The sequence below is a fragment of the Chenopodium album genome, chromosome 5, assembly GCF_948465745.1.
Source record: "Chenopodium album chromosome 5, dcCheAlbu1.1, whole genome shotgun sequence".
Lineage (NCBI taxonomy): Eukaryota > Viridiplantae > Streptophyta > Magnoliopsida > Caryophyllales > Amaranthaceae > Chenopodium > Chenopodium album.
Window position 1 is genome coordinate 25,311,567 of NC_137838.1, and position 17,767 is coordinate 25,329,333.

Here is a 17,767-nt window from a genome sequence, read left to right on the forward strand (position 1 = left end):
CATTTGAGCCACCTACTTTTAGCATTGCATTCATTACTCCTTGTAGGGTGATCCACACAAAATATAAAGCTTGTGGATCTAACTCATAAAAAGCTTCATTTACATGCTTAAGTAAGTCATCAACATCTGAGGCCATTTTTTTTTCTTGAAGTGATTGAATGCTCCTAAAAAAAAACCAAATCAAGTATGTTTAAATCAGGACTATTTGGAGGTTGTTGAACCAAAATGAATGTGAAGCCATCCTGCATATACACTTCTTGCCACTCAGGGTCATCTTGAGTTATGTGTGCCCTTGCATTATCTTGTTGAATGTATATTGTCCTTGAGGTGCCATCATTTGGCCATTTTGCCTTAATTGCTGGGACTATTTGATCTATGAGCATTCTTCTTGTGACTTCTTTAGTGACTTTTGCAATGGGCTTGCTTATCAATGTCCCCTTTTCCCTATTTTTTGACTTTCTTTTGGCTGCCTCTTGTGTTGTGAATGGGAAGATTCCAATCCTCCCATTAAAATAACATTCCCTCTGATCATTGTACCTTGGTTTTGCACATGCTGCTGTGAACATGAATTTTTGCCCATGACTGTTTGCTGACCCTGTTCTGTGTACACCCTTTTCATTCTTGGCAATGTAGTACCTGTGACTTTTTTTGGTTAGTTTGAACCATTATTCATCAATATGAACAAAGTCATACATTGGGAAAGATCTTGACATTTTCCATGGTGATGAACCCATTATGAGACCAAGTATCCACTTCAGTCTAGCCAACTTGTTAGCCTCAGTCAGTGGGGGCTTAATTGCATTTGTATGTGCTTTTATATCTCCCCTCTTGATCCTTCTGCCAATTGTTGATTTTGAGATATTGAGATTTGTTGCTACATCTCTAATGCATGACCTTTCACCAATCCCAAGTTTTGTAATGTCCCCTACTAGAACAGTGATTCTTTTCCTTCCAGCCAGGTGATAATTTGTGCATGGTTTGTATTTTCCCAGTGCTTGTTTCTGTTTCTTTGCTTCATTCCAAACTGAGCTAAAACATTTTCGTTTGAGGTTGAAATGTTCCATGGCTGCTTTTATTGCCCCTCTTTTAATATCATCTCCCTCTTGATATTTTAACAGGAAAATAAAGACATTAAATTTGTCTTCACTGTTGAGCCTGACTTGTTGATGCCTGTGATGAGTTGGTCCTTGGTTTGTTGCCTGAGCATTTGTTCTTTGTTCTTCTTGATTGGTCGCTGAATCATTGATATGTTGATTTCCTGAGTTATTATGGATATTTGCCCCTGTTTCTTCAACTGGCAGCTGATTTAAATCAAAAGAATGTCCCCTAATATCGACATCGTTTTCACCTCCATGTATTTCATCATCACTTGGCGACCAATCTTCATTCAAGTCCATTTCTGAGGCCTTCAACAGCAGGCAATGATGCAAAAATGTGAATACAAAAATTGCAGTTAATTTTATGTAATTACTCCTTAAGTTGGATACTGAAACATTCCTTCCTTTATTTTTCTGGTAATGCAGTGGTATTTATATGTAGATGTAAGGTGATTGTGTTAGAAATTTAAATCACCTTTGAAAAGGTGAAAATATGGCGCCATATTTTTGGCTTAAAAGTGTGGCGGTTTTTTTTTTCCCAGAAAACTTGTGAGGTTTGTGGAGCAATCCGTGTGCTTCCAATACTGAAATGCTATTGGACCACACTCTGTCATTTTGGAATGCTATTGGTTAACAATAAATGTAAGGATCAATATCCATTGGGTAAAAAAATGACAGCTATTTAATGATATTTTAAAGTTTTTTAAACAATGCATTAAAACAACCCCACATGGGCATTGTACTTTCAATCATTAATATACAAGGAATCTTCTCATTTTTTTAAAAACTAAGGGAGTAAAAAGAAATAAAAAAGTAAAAAGAAATAAAAATAAAAGAAAATGAAACGAGAATCCCAAAAAATAATGAAATCAATAGACTTCGAATTCTCTGATATCAATTTGGGAATTATCCCCTACTTCGCACATCAACACCGCAAATCAGCATTATCATAATTCGATCAACACACTTCATCAAAATCAAAGATGACAATTCGAACCCAGCTGCACATCTCACTTGGAGGTCGAATGGGGCTGCTAGGAGTTAATTACGAGGCTGCAGACTTGAGGCGAGTTGTTGTGGGATGAAGGTGCGGTTGGAAGGTGGTGCGAAGGTGGTGGATTTGGTTGCTCTTTGTGTTGCGCGTGATTTGGTGAGTTGTGGTGACTGGTTGCAGCTGCTACTTGGGTGTTTGATGTTACGGGAAATTGGTGGTGATAGGAGGTGAAAAGGTGGCTTTGGTGGTGGAGTAGGGACTGATTTATGTTGCGGGAACAAGGGAAGATGCGTGAAACAGAGCACGATGGCTGCGCCCGCGGTGTTGAAGCTGCTCCCTCGGGGTGCCAACGGCCTGCCAGCGGAGAGTTCCTGGTCGATTTTGCTATTTTGGAGCAACAAAGCCCGCGCCCGCGAATTGCAGACCCGCGTCCGCGGCAATCATGGTTGCTGGGTTGAATTGGTGATGTGGTGGCGTAGCTTACTGAGTAGTAGTAGTTGTTGTTGGTCATTGCAATTAAAGGAGTGGTTTGGACATCAAGCTTGAATATCGGAACTCCGAATATGTCAATTTGAATCGAGTCTTGTCCCGAGCAATCAACTACACGAACAACCGAACATGAGGGAGAAATAAGAGACAAATAAAATAAAATATTTAAATTAGAAATAAATAAAGTAAAAATAAAAGAAATAAAACTAATACTGTGAATTAAGGACGTAAATCATGAAGAACTTATAAAAACTAATCAAAACCCAAAATGAATTATTAAAATGGAAAACCAAGGAAAACTAAGAAAATTATATGAAAATATAGAAAAAAATATAGAAAAAGGACCTAAATCTTATTCTTTTGAGCGCCATAAATGACGCTCATCGGGCCGACTGATGCGAAATAACTTGAGATCCCTTGCTCTCCCAACCAAGTCTTAAGCTGAGGCGTCTCAAACTGAGGACCGTTGTCAAAAACAATATACATAGGCACCCCGAACCGGGTGATGATATTCTTCAAGATGAAAGAGATGACGTCCTTTGTCTTTATGTTTTTAATCGCTTCTGCCTCTACCCATTTAGTAAAATAATCCACAGCCACTAAGGTGTAGTTCTTGCCACCTGGAGCAGCAGTATAAGGCCCCAGAATGTCCATGCCCAATTTAGCAAATGGTACTAGGTTTTGGATTGCAGTCAGGTTAGTGGCCAGATGATTGATTAGCTTACCAAATTTTTAACACTTGTCACGTTGATTAACCATATGCATAGCGTGTAAATCAAGGGTTGGCCAGAATTAGTGTCGCTTGGCTCTAACGGCCAAGGATTTGCCGCTTATATGAGAGGCGTAGTGTCCCACATGCAATTCTTCGAGAACTTATTTCCCCTTTTCTGGGGTAACACACTTCAATAGAGGCTTCAAGAAACCTGCTTTGAAGAGCTCTCCTTGTTTCATCTCAAAGTTTACAGCTCGCTTTTTCAGCACGGCCACCTCTTAGGGTGAATTAGGGAGCGTGCCGTCTATAAGATATGCACGGATGCCATCCATCCTGGTAGAGCTTCGGTTAAGTACTCCAATAGGCTCTTCATCAAATATACTCCTTTTATCCATAACTTCCCTGAAGACTAACCGAGGCGTGTCACAAGAGGCGGAGGATGCCAATTTTGACAGAGGATCAGGCAGGTTGTTTTTTGACCTGGGCACTTGCCTTAGATGAAAGTCTTCAAGTGTCCCATATTCAGCTTTGACCGCTTAAAAGTATTTGATCATGGTCGGATAGGTGGCCTCATAGTCATCATGGTATTGGCTTACAACCAACTAGGAGTCAAAGCAGGCGTCAATCTTAGTTTCCCCTGCCGCCTTGCACATGCGGATGCCGGCTAGCAGGGCTTCATATTAAAACTTGAACTGTAGTGCATACTCATATTTGTCCCCCTCAGGGAACTGAAAAATTAGGCCTGCACCACAACCGTTCATAGTGGAGCTCCCATCCACATACACTTTCCCAAATCTGCTCAATATAATTCGGCTTAGCCGGCCTTGTCATTTCGATAATAAACTCGACGAATGCCAGCCCATTTATTGCCTTCGTTGGATTGAAAATGAATTCTAGTCCCTAAAACTCAATAGCCTACTTGAGATTAGGCCCGATGATTCAAGAGTCGTCATTGGCCGCTTGATCGGTTGATCAGTGTAAGGCTTTAACTTCTTGACAACCATGTAGAGAGCAAGGCCAAATTTTTTGACTCTAGGGTACCAAAGTTTTGCGTTCCTAAGAACGTGGCTAATGAAGTAGACCGAGAGCTGGATGCCGTCCCTTTCAGCTAAGAAGATGGCGCTAGGGGCATAATTTGAGACAATCAGATACATATAGAGCGCCTCTTTGGGCAAAGGGCTAACAAACCTTGGCAAAGAGTGCAGATGTGCTTTTAACTTTTGAAAGGCCGCCTTAGCATCATCCTCCCATTTAATTATAGTCTTCTTCCTGATCGCCTAGAAGAAGTAGAGGCACTTGTCGCCTGACCGACTGAGGAATCTCCCTAGAGCCGTCAGGCAACCTATTAGCTTTTGTACTTCCTTGACAGTGCGGGGTGACCACATGTCGATGATCGCTTGTATTTTTTTCACGGTTGGCCTCTATCCCCCTTTGGTCAATAAAGAATCCGAGAAACTTCCCAGACTCAACACCAAAGACACACTTATTGGGATTAAGCATGACCTTGTGCCGCCTGATTGTGGCAAATGTTTCTCGGTGATCAGCATGGTGATCCGCCTGCTGCTTGGATTTGACTATCATGTCATCAATATACGCCTCTACATTTCTCCCAATTTAATTAATGATGACTGTATTAATCATTTTGTTGGAAAGTAGCAGGCGCATTCTTCAAGCCCAACGGCATTACAGTATAACAGAACAATAGCTAGAACAAGGAGCCATCCTCCTCACTTGAAAGAAAGCCCTTCCACCTATCCTCATGCGAGCGCAAGAGGAGATATTGGATCATGGCCTTTTGTCGGTGGCCGTCCAAACCAAGATGGAGACGGGGGTCAAGGAGGTAACCCTCTCGAGCTACATACCTCGCTTCGAGTGGCCCTCCTACGGGATATATTTGGCCGCTTGTTTCCTTAGCTCTTAGAAGCCAAGAGGTAGTAGGCCGCATGTATTTACTTTGCTTAGTTGCTCATAATGATTGTTACTTTTGTCTGAGTTTTTTACTCTCTTGTTGTTTAGTGCAAACACAGCAATGTCAAAGGTTCCTTCTCATAGAAAGCTGGCTGCACACTCGGCAGCTTTCTACCATTTGAACGTCCTGGGCAAATGGACAAACGAGGAGCAGACGCCAGGCGGAACTCCTCAGGTGAAAATATTTCTTCCATTTTTACTTGTCGAAATTTTGTTGAAGTCACAGCCAACATGTGAACTTTTTGCAGGGTGGCTCGACCAAGCCTTCTCCTCAACAGCTGGACCCAAAGCTGCGAAAGCAGTTAGGTGGCGACGTCGCCTCAAATCCAAAGAAGGGGACCAGCACCTCCACCCTTGTCAAGACCTCCACAAAGATAGATACTTGTAGGGAATATTTCAAGCGTTAACCCCTAGCTTGAACCCCACTATGATCATACACTAAAGTACGGTAGAGTCCAAAGGGAAAGAAGATAGAGCAAAAGAGTCGCCAATAAGTTTTTTAGGAACTTGTAAACCGTTCATGAGGTGAAGGTACTACTACAAAAAATGGTTTAGAGAACGGTTTAAAAAGGCTTTATAGAACGTCTCGGGACCGTTCTTCTGCTAAGCGATGTGTAAAGTATAAAGAACGGTTCAAATAGGCGTATTGTATACTCAACTATAGAGAACGGTTGTGTGTAATCACCGTCCTCTATTCCCTGCTTAAAATTAGAAAATAATGAAGGAAAAGACAACGGTCATATTACTTAACCGTTTTGTTTTGCTTTATCAAAGAGAACGGTTTGATATGCCAACAGTTCTCTATTCCTACTTTTTTTAAATAAAAAAAAAAAAAAAACCATTTGCGAGATATATTAGGCAGCTAATTGCAAATTGAAAAACTTACTCAAAGTAAATACATAGAAGTCAAATCAAAATACCAACTACCAAAGTACTCAAAACTTATAATTAAAATTGATAATATTTTTATACAACTCAATTGCAAATGAAAAAGGAATAACAAGATATCAAATAAAAAAATAAAATAAAATTGTGCTACAAGGATCTCTTTTTCTTTCAATGATGTTGATCGACCGACAACAAATCATAAACTTGTATGCAATACTTGATCTTCTTTATGAATAATCTGCATTAACATGAAAATAACATGTAAATTTCGAATTCACAAGACATGTCCTGCAATTAAACAAATCTCCGACATTACAGAAGTAAACCATCCACCTCCCTACAAAAATCCACTACAGAGTAACAACAATCATACTAGTATACTACTAATGAAAAGAGTCGTACCCTAAGATAATTATTAACTCTAATCTTAGAAAATAAAATTAAAAATTCATGTGAAAATAATCACACCCAACCTTCAATTCCGCAACATCCAAATTGGATGGAAGTAACACAATTTACCAGAAGTTCACCAATCTCCAATTTAGTTCACTGTACACAGAAGAGCAATAACTTCAACACCATCAACCAAACATCAACAGCAAAAAAATGCATACTTGGACAAAGGACTGTTAAAATATTCTTCCAAATCGAACAAGAGACAATGAAATAAGAAAATCAAAGCAAAATTTATAACTTTAACATTGTGAGAAATATATTTTCAAAATAACATCAAAATTAAGATCTAATTAAGAATCAAGAAAAATAAAACAATAAAAATCGAAATCATAAGAATTAGGATACATCGATAATAGCAAGACCTGAAAACTAAATTGAAACTAAATTAAACGAAATAAAAGAGGAATGATTTACCTTGAAATTGGATCTTATTGACTTCGTTTTGTTGATATAGCTTTGAAATTGTTCAAAAGGAAAAGCTTATAATTATAAACCGTGGATCGCCATTGTTAAGGATCTCTAAGGTCAAAGCTTCTCTTCGCTTATTAATGACCAATCAGTTAGGGTCAAATTCATGGAGGAAAGGAACTCTAAACCGGATTTAAGGAGAAGAGAAAAGGAAATCTGTGAGAGAGATGAGAGTGAAAGAATAGAGCGGCTGAAAAATTAAGAGAAAAGAAAGAGGATGGAGCATTGGAGCGGTAGTCCTACTAGGGTTAACAATACAATACTTTTTTTCTTTTTTTTTTTTTTTAAAGTTATTCAACGTGAATGTGAAAGTGAAAATAAATTACTCCGTATATTTTTTCCTCCTATTAAAAAAAACAATTAATTAATACAATACAAAACGGTTGTCAAGATGACCGTTCTATATAATATATAATAATTAATTTTTTTTTAATTATTTGAGTTAAAAGAAATAGAGAACGGTTAACTATTCTAACCGTTTCATATGTATTAACATACATAACGCCTCTTATATAAACATGTTCTATATTCTTCTGGAGAACGCCTACCTTTGGTAACCGTTCTATATTTTGCGATCTCTAATCTAGTTTTTGGTGTAGTTACACTCCTTAACGATCCAAGAGATCGTCAACTCCATAAGGTCTTGAACCAAATAGGGTTCGGGGATGAAGGTACAAATCCAATCTAAAAGAGATTGAACCTGCCCTAATAATAGGCCTCTACTTTATTCTGATCGTATTCATGTGCGCTTTCCGACTAACATGCAATCAATAGTAGGATTACCCTAAACGTATTTAATCTATGTTGGTTGAATATTAATGCACAAATAAAACTATTATTGGCGATAACTTGAATTATAATCAAATTAACCTTAACAAGATTATTAACTATCTTATTAAGCGTGATTACAAGTACAAATTCCCTTTAAACATGCATAAAAGGCGTGATCAAGAAATAACAATAAATATAATCAAGCAACATAATAAATTAAAATAATAAATTATAACAATTATAATCATAGTCATATTCATGTTAATATTAAAGCGTAGCAAGATCCTAGGCATAATACTAACAAGATTAATAACAAACCCTAGCATGTCACTAAGCAATAAAAATCAAATATGTAGCCCTAACATGATACTAACATGAATATTAGGAAGAGAAAATAGAAGGCATCATAACAATCATACTTAGTATTAAATTTACCCTAGACATGATACTAGGAATATCATAATAACAACCTAAGCATGAACTCTACATCATAACATCAATAAAAACCATTAAAGTACTTACTTTGATGCGTCGTACCTCTTTCTAATAACAAAATACACACGTTAGTAACTTCAAGGAAAATAATAAAATCAAACAATTAAATTAAATAATTGAAATAGAGATTTGGGACCAAACCCTCAGAAATTAAACCTTTCACGTCTAGGGTGAAGACAACGTCGAATATGGCTAGGTGTTTCTAAATCTAATGAATGCGGAATTTTTAGATTTGAGAGAAGGCTAGTTTAGAAAAGAGAGAGAGAGAGAGAGAGTAATCAAGAAAACTTGATGAGAGTTGGTGAGTCAAAATGGAGTTTTTAGAAGATTATTTATAGAGAAAATCAGCCAAAAATATAAAACATCAAAACAGAGTTCTGACGCGAATAAAATTTGATTAGCGCCAACGCCGGCCATTGGCGCCAGACGCCAACATTAGCGCCAGGCGCTAACGCTAGCGCCAGGTGCCAGGCTTAGCTCCAGGCGCTAATGTCTGGCGTTAGGCGCTAATCCCTTTTTTGACGCGTTTTCTAAAATCAGATAGAAATTGCCGTACAGGAGGATAAAATCGTATTTTCCTCAAAAATGTTCTTTGATTCTAATTAAAACTCTAAAAAGTCAACAAAATTTAATTTATCAATGCTAATTGAATTAGGAATGAAAAGAACCTTCTAGAAGAATCTAGAAGAATAAAACCATTCCTAATTGCATTAGGAATGATAAATCTATATTAGGCCCTCCTCTAGATCATTGGGCCGCATATAAGGCTCAAACCAGGCCCAGTTTAGTAATTTGGCCATAACTTCCTCAATATTCATCGGAATTGGGCTTATAATATATCGTTGGAATTGAAAGCTCTTTTCAAGCCCCATCCAACTACATTACTATTGGACCCATATCATGGACTTACCAAACTGGATTGGCTTTTTTCTCAAAATAGGTTTTCAAAAACAGAGAGAAGAGAAAAGAAATTAAAACTATCCGCAACACTAAACTTTCCACACTTTCACTTCATTCGATTATGATTCGACGTGAAAGGTACTCATCACTGGGTTTGGTTTTGGGGAGAAAAAAATGGGTGTCTAGAATACTCATCAAAGAGTATTGAAGAGTGGAAAGCCAGTCACAACTACTTTCGGCTCAACAGCAGGCAACAGCAATGCCGCCAAAGGGGAGGAAGAAGGTAATACATTCGTCCATACTCCATTTATTTGATCAGACAACACTTACCACAAATGGAACTGGGTCTTCAGAATTTAACCTTAGCTTATTTTGCTTGTTTAAGCAGAGGTTCCGGTGAGGCCGACTGTTCTGCAGATGGCCAAGAAAATGCTCAGGACACTTGATCCTGATGACAAGGCGTTTGTCTTAGGAGTCAGAACCCTCAACCTAGTTTCCATACTGGCGCTTCTTTGCGAGGTAAACTTGTATCTTTTGACTTAAGTAATGATTTGGTCGAATGTTTACTAATTTCTTCTTTTGTTTCGGCTGAGTGCAGGCTATGCTACGCGTGAGTGGGAGAAGTGCAAAGAGGTAAAGGCAGCGAATGCTCGGGCCGCCTCTTCCTTAGACAAAGCTCAGTTCGAGATTGCCCAAAATGAGATTTTGACTCTTGATATGATGTATTCCCAGGCGTCGGCCAACCTGCAGGTCCAGCAGAATTTTGATGCAGCAAAGAGACGGATCACTGAGCTTCAAAATGAGGTTCAAAGCCTCTAGGAAAAGCTAGATCCCCTCAAGGAAGCGCAGGACAATGCTGGCCACCTGGAAGGTCAGGTAAACAAACTCAAGGTCGGCTGCAAAACTAGGAAACTCAGCTCAGGGCCAAGTATAGGTCCATGGTTGAGGAGGAGAAAATGGCCTTGGTCAAATAAATGATGGAAGATAATGAAGCCATCATGCGTGCGGCCTGGGAAGCATTTCAGTCATCCGCCGATTATCAGATTTGGAAAACCAAGTTTGATGCGGTGAACAATGAGTTTAACGCCCAACTTATGCGGGAGGCACAGGAGGCGGCTTCAGGGGGAAATGAGGCAACCTACTCATCATGTGATTTGTCCTTAAGGGACAACAAGGATTAGGAGGAGGGAGAGAAAAATGAAGAGCAGTCGTCGAAGGATAAGGCGGCTGCCAATGCTGAGAACCTCCCGTGATCTTTTAAGATTTTAGGTATCATTTATGCGGCTGAATGGCCAAGTATTTTGCTTTTTCGGCCTGCGTGACGAGTATTTGTGTATCTTTAACTAACCAAGGGGTTGGGTATTTAGACAATTCCTAGCTTTGCCAATTAACATTCTTAGTCGTCAATTTTGACGACAGTTTTATTTATGAAGCATGCGGTCATTTGACTGATTTCATTTATATTGGTGTTATGCTTTAAAACTTTTAAAGCTTCCGATTTTTCATGCATAGATTTTTTTGGCTAAGTATTATTTTTAACCTGTATACTATGCGAATGTCCTTGCCCTTGCCAGATGTCAATTGGTTTCGAAAAAATGGATTGATTAACTTACAAATTATTGATACTTTAAGGAGTATGTATGGTTTCTAAGTCAATCAATCACTATGGTGATTTCCCAAACCAAGCGACAGACGGCCATGTAGAACAGATAGTTTAATAGCTTTAATGTATTTGGCCAAAGGCCTCATGAGACATAGTTAAGCCGCTAAGTTTTTTTTTTTTTTTTTTTTACTTAGCTTATGATTTGAAAAAATAATCGTCCACCTGACTTGCCCCAAAGCAAGAACAGGCAGTAGAATAGCCTCTAAAATGAAAAAGTAGCCGCAACTAGAACAGTCCGAAAAAATCACCGCTTTTTAGATTTCAAGTTAGATTAGATCAAACGACTGCAGGCGTTGCCTAAACACATTTGGTAGGGCCACTTGTTTTCATTCATAAAGCAATGTGCCAGCCAATTGGGAGATGCTTCTCCTCAACGAATTTGCCCAAATAGACCTCGCCGGTTCTCTGAATCATGTCGGAGCAGACAGTCATACTCATGTTGGAGCAGACAGTTGTTTAAATAGAGTGTATCCGACCATTGGCCTCTTTTTGGAAAATAGATAGTTGATAGGTCTTTGTGACTTAACTTATAGATGTTGAATAATATTAGGTACGATTTCTTTTGTGCGGTTGACATTTTCAGCATGGTTTGGGACGTCTGCTGTTGGGGTAGACGATCCCTTTATAGGACAATTTAATAAAGTGTTAAGCAAGAAAGGCCGTCTTCACATTGTGTAGGCGGTACTCCATAGATTTTTAACATTGTCCGCCTGCACATTATGATGTCGTTGTTCAAATATCTATAGAAGCTTGAACTTGATCTGTCTACACATTGTCCAGGCGGTGCTTTAATAAATTTTAAGCAAGGTTCGTTTGCACATTATGCAGGTGGCGCTCTATCAAAATGTTTAAAAGACAAGTCTGTAAATGAAGGCAGATTTTCATTAACAAGTCAAATTTTACAAAATTTCAATAGTAGTACTTTTTTAAGCTATCTACATTCCATGTTCTGGGTAGCTGCTTGCCTTCTGGTGTTTCCAAGTTGTAGGTGCCGCCTCTTACTTCTGCATATATTCGGTAGGGACCTTCCCAATTTGGGGTTAGCTTCCCTTGCTCATTCTCCCTTCCGATTACCTCTATTTTTCGTAGCACAAATTCCCCAACTTTCAAAGGTCGCTTGTGTACTCTCTTGTTATAGGCCCGGGTCATTCTCAGGCGGTAGATCTCATGTCGCAAGGCGGCTTTGCCCCTTCACTCTAGGAGTGAGTCCAATGCATGCCGAATGGCCTCCTAGTTTGCCTATTCATCATACAACATGATTCGAAGAGTCGGCTCATAGTGTTCAATAAGCAAGACGACCTTTGCACCATACACCATGAGAAATGGGGTTTCTCCAGTTTCCATTCCGCGGTTGTTCTAATGGCCCATTGGACGTGTGTAATTCATCCCCCCATAGGCACCCAACTCTTTCAATCTTCTTTTTTATGCCGTCTAAGATTAACTTGTTAAAGGCTTCGACCTGGCCGTTTGCTTAGGGTCGACCAACTGATGTGAAATAACTTGAGATCACTTGATCTCCCAACCAAGTCTTAAGCCGAGGCTTCTCAAGCTGAGGACCATTGTCAAAAACCATAGAAATAGGCACCCCAAACCGAGTGATGATATTTTTCAAGATGAAGGAGATGACATCCTTTGTCTTGATGTTTTTGATCGCTTCTACCTCTACCCATTTAGTAAAATAATCCACAGCCACAAAGATGTAGCGCTTGCCACCTGGAGCAGTTGTATAAGCCCCCAGAATGTCCATGCCCCATTTAGCAAACGGTAATGGGTTGTGGATTCCAGTCAGGTTAGTGGTCGGATGATTGATTAATTTACCAAATTTTTGACACTTGTCACATTGTTTAACCATATGCATAGCGTGTAACTCAAGGGTTGCCCAGAATTAGTGTCGCCTAACTCTAACGGCCAAGGATCTGCCGCCTATATGAGAGGCGCAGTGTCCCGCATGCAATTCTTTGAGAACTTATTTCCCCTTTTTTGGGCTAACACACTTCAATAGAGGCTTCAAGTAACCTGCTTTGAAGAGCTCTCCTTATCTCATCTCAAAGCTTACATCTCGCTTTTTCAGCACGGCCACCTCTTAGGGTGAATCAGGGAGCATACCGTCTGTAAGATATGCCCGGACGCCATCCATCCAGGTAGAGCTTCGGTCAAGTACTCCAATAGGCTCTTCATCAAATATACTTCTTTTTTCCATAACTTCAAAAAAGATTGACCGAGGCGTATCAAAGGAGGCTGAGGATGCCAGTTTTGACAAAGCATCGGCAGGTTGTTGTTTGACCTGGTTTCTTGCCTTTGATGAAAGTCTTCAAGTGTCCCAGATTTAGCTTTGACCGCCTAAAAGTATTTGATCATGGTCGGATGGGTGGTCTAATAGTCACCATGGTATTGGCTTACGACCAACTGGGAGTAAAAGCAGGCGTCAATCTTAGTTGCCCTTGCCGCCTTCCACATGCGGATGCTGGCTAGCAGGGCTTCATATTCGGCCTCAGTATTTGAGGCCTAGAACTTGAACTGTAGTGCATACTCATATTTTTTCCCCTCAGGGGACTGACAAATTACGCCTGCACCACAACCGTTCATAGTGAAGCTTCCATCCACATACACGTTCCCAAACCTGATCAATATTATTCGGCTCAGCCGGCCTTGTCATTTCGACAATAAAGTCGGCGAATGCTAGCCCCTTTATTGCCTTCATTGGTTCGAAAGTGATTTCCAGTCCCTGAAACTCAATAGCCTACTTGAGCATTTAGCTTGATAATTCCAGAGTCGTCATTGGCCGCTTGATTGGTTGGTTAGTGTAGACCACAAATGGAGTGCCAAGAAGTAAGACATCAACTTCTTGACAACTATGTAGAGAGCAAGTCAAAATTTTGTGACTATGGGGTACCAAAATTCTGCGTTCTTAAGAATAAGGCTAATGAAGTAGACTAGGAGCTGGATGCCGTCTCTTTCAGCTAAGAGGACGGCGCTGAGGGCATGATCTAGGCAAAGGGCTAACCAACCTTGGCAAAGAGTGTCGATGTGCTTTTCACTTTTGAAAGGCCACCTTAGCATCATCCACCCATTCAAATCTAGTCTTCTTCCTGATCGCCTTAAAGAAGTAGAGGCACTTGTCCCCTGACCGACGGAGGAATATCCCTAGACCCGCCAGACAACCTGTTAGCTTTTGTACTTCCTTGACAGTTCGGGGCGACCGCATGTTGATGATCGCCTGTATTTTTTCAGGGTTGGCCTCTATCCCCCTTTAGTCAATAAGAAATCCGAGAAACTTCTCAAACTTAACACCAAAGACACGCTTTTTGGGATTAAGCATTACCTTGTGGCGCCTGAGTGTGGCGAATGTTTCTTGGAGATCAGCAAGGTGATCCACCTGTTGCATGGATTTGACTATCATGTCATCAATATACGCCTATACATTTCTCCCAATCTGATTAATGAATACTGTATTAATCATTCGTTGAATTGTAGTAGGCGCATTCTTCAAGCCAAACGGCATCACTATATAACAGAATAACCCCTGAGTGATGGATGCCGTTTTTTCTTGATCTTTTTTCCATAGGGGAATTTGATGGAAGCCTGAGTAAGCATCCATGAAACTCATCAGGGCGTGTCCGGCTGTAGAGTTGACCAGACTGTCGATTTACGGAAGTGGATAACTATCCTTCGGACATGCTCTAATTAAGTCAGTGTAATCAATGCACATGCGCCAGGTACCATTCGTCTTCTTTACGAGCACAACGTTTGCAACCCAGTCAGGGAAGTTACACGACCGAATGAACCTAGCGTTAAACAACTTAGTAACTTTGGCAGCTACCGCTTGACTTCTCTCCTTGCCGTGGTTTCTTTTCTGTTGCCGAATGGGCTTCTTTTTAGTATCCACGGCGAGTTTGTGGATAGCAAGATAGCAAGATCCGGGCTGATGCCTGGCATCTCTTCCACTTCAAAGGTAAAATGTCTTTAAATATTTTCAGTAGTTGGTGCAAGCTTGTGCCCAATTTAGCAAAAGCAACCGTCCCCACCTTAACAGTTTGCTTTAGCCGACATTCGTCCACAGGAATATCAATGTGCTCTCCTACAGGCTGGGGACAGAGGTCATCTGACCGTTCCCCGATCAGTGATTGTTATTGCTTTTCTTTTTTGACCACCACCAACTGATTAGTTTTTCTTTTCTTGGCGGCTGGTGGGGTTGGATGGTCATCCTTGATTATATCAAGGTCTATTAGCTCTTTTCCCTGACCGGTTGCAGCTGTCGTGGGCTTGACGTCCGAGAAATAGCATTCTCGAGCCGTCTTCTGGTCCCCGTTAAGGGAGCCAACATTTCCATCATCCTTCTAATACTTGACCATCATAAGGGAAGGGATGATGACGGCCTCGCACTCGTTAAGAGAGGGTCAGCCAAGAATGAGATTGTAGGCGGTCAGCTCTTCAACCACCAGAAACCGGATGGTCATGTGCTGACTGCTTCCGATCTCTCCCAGGCGGACAAGCAAATCAATTCGTCCGACTGGGTGCACAACTCCTCCCCCAAACCCAACAAGGGGATGAGAGACATTTATCATGCTATACGGCCTTTATTTGAGGTTCGATAGAAATAAGCGGCTAATAATGTCTAAGGGGCTTCCTGTGTTGATTAAGATGCGGCCAACCTTTTGGTTGGCCACTTTGCATTCTATGACCACAGGGTCATCATGCGGCCAACGGACTTTGTCTCTGTCTTTTTCGCTTAGCTTTAATGGATGCTTAGGAGATCTCAAGGTCCACCCATACATAACATTGACCACGAGATCAGATCGACCGAACTTAAAGACAAGTTCATAGGCTTTATCAAGAAGAAGGAAGAGGTCTTGGTTCTATTGTGGATAGTGGGAGTGACTCTTGTTTTTCAAGTGCTCAAAGTGAGGCAATGGCAGGAGAAGAGGATGAAGTTTTGTTTCGTGAGTTTAGGAATTTGGAGGATTACGAGCTCATGGGAGGGATTTTGATTCCCGTCACGGAAACCAACTTTACCATTCATCTTCAATACACAAGGGTGGTATAAGGGGAGCAATTTTCGGGTTCTCCAAGTAAAGATCCTATCGAGCACCTTGATAGATTCCTCGAGTTATGTTCCATGATTCAAACCAATCAAGTTTCTTAAGAGTACATCCGAATGCATCTATTTCGTCAATCTCTTTTGGGTAGAGCTTAAAAGTGGCTCAAGCAAGTGAGGCCAAATTCTCACACAACATGGAGAGAGATAGTCAAGGCATTCTTGAAGAGGTTCACTTATGAGGAAAAGACCGCCGAGATGAGAAGGAAGATTGTATAGTTTGAACAAGAAATGGATGACAGTCTTAGTGAAGCTTGGGAAAGATTCAAAGAGTGGCACAAGCATGTCCTCATCATGAATACAATCAAAGCTTGCTCATGCGATTCTTCTATGATGGATTGGAACCAATGTCTAGAGCTAACTTGGATGCGGGGGTGGGTGAACAATTGATTAAGATCCCCCAAAACCAAGTCGAGGCAACAATCGAAGAAGTGGAGAATAACTTCTCTTTGGGTGGTAGAAGGAGGAATGTACCGAAGAAATGTGGGATGTATGAAATAGAGAAGGTTGATCAATTGCAACATCAAATTGAGATTTTGACCAAGGGGATTGCAAAGTTGAACACAAGTGTTAATAGTAGGGCATGCTCTTCCCAAGCCAATTCTTTCTCATGTCAAAATTATGGTGGTACAAACCATTATACATCTTATTGTGGAGGCTTTAGCCCTAAACATGTTGCGGCTTACAACACAAGGCAAGATGGATTTAGGGAAGTGGTGGAGGAGTAGCTTGGAGACAACTACCACCCGGATTTTCACCTCAACATCAACAATGGGGGCAACAAGCTTAACCATCATACAATTCCAACCCTCAGTATCAAAATCCACCTCCACATCAAAACCAAAACCCAAGGGGTAACTACCCAAGAAATAACCAATACAACAACCAAAACCAATACAACAATCAAAATCAAGGGTCTCAAAGGAGTCAAGCTCAAGCATCTCAATCTGATTCCACACAAACCCAAATTCTCCAACAACTCTAAGCCATGAATCAACAAATGCAAGAGGTCAAAGCTCATAATAGATGATTGATTCACAATTAGCCCGATTGGCCGAGATAATACCTTTCAACTCACATTTTACCTTACCCGAGCAACCACAATCTAAACCCTCTCACAACTTAAAACCCAATTCTTGCAAGGCAATTACATTGAGATCGGGCACATCCTATGAAGGGCCGAAAGAGGGGAAAGAAGAAAGTGTGAAAGTGGAGAAGAGAGTCGAAGAAGACAAAGGTGTTGGGAAAGAAGAGAATGTAGAGAAGAAGAAGCACAATGATGAGAAAACAACCTCAAGTCCTAGTGAGACTAGGAATCTAGATAAGCCGGTTCCTTTTCCTAGGAGGCTTATGGAGAGAAAGTTGAATGATAAATTCGCAAATTCCTTAATGTAATGTAGATCTTACACATAAGTCTCCCTTTCATCGAGGTTGTTACCCAAATGCCTTCCTATTCCAAATTTCTCAAGGACATCTTAACTAACAAGAGGAAGCTCAATGACGAACTCATTACCCTCCCTCATCAAGTTAGTGCACTCATTCAACACAAGACGCAAAAGAAAGAGAAGGACCCGGGAAGGTTTACTTTACCGGTTAAGATCGGTAACATGGAACCTAGGGGTGCCTTGGAGGATATAGGAGCGAGTGTTAGCTTAATTCCCCTCTCCATTGCACAGAAGCTCAAGATTGAAATGATTCCCACGAGAAAAACAATTCAACTAGCCAACCGCTCGATCACACTTCCTTGTGGTGAACTAGAAGATGTTCCTAT

General features: G+C 40.5%; 1 long non-coding RNA gene and 1 other non-coding gene across 2 annotated transcripts; both read right to left on the bottom strand.

Moving 5' to 3' along the window:
* Positions 1 to 6,173: 6,173 nt before the first annotated feature.
* LOC145630614 (uncharacterized) lies at positions 6,174 to 7,225 on the bottom strand. Its single transcript, XR_014112126.1, has 2 exons — positions 7,019 to 7,225; positions 6,174 to 6,386 (listed from the first exon to the last, which is right to left on the bottom strand). It is a non-coding gene; the product is annotated as an uncharacterized LOC145630614 (long non-coding RNA).
* An 8,967-nt stretch (positions 7,226 to 16,192) lies between these two features.
* Positions 16,193 to 16,296, bottom strand: LOC145633437 (small nucleolar RNA R71). Its single transcript, XR_014112762.1, has one exon. It is a non-coding gene; the product is annotated as a small nucleolar RNA R71 (small nucleolar RNA).
* Between the last annotated feature and the right edge of the window lie 1,471 nt (positions 16,297 to 17,767).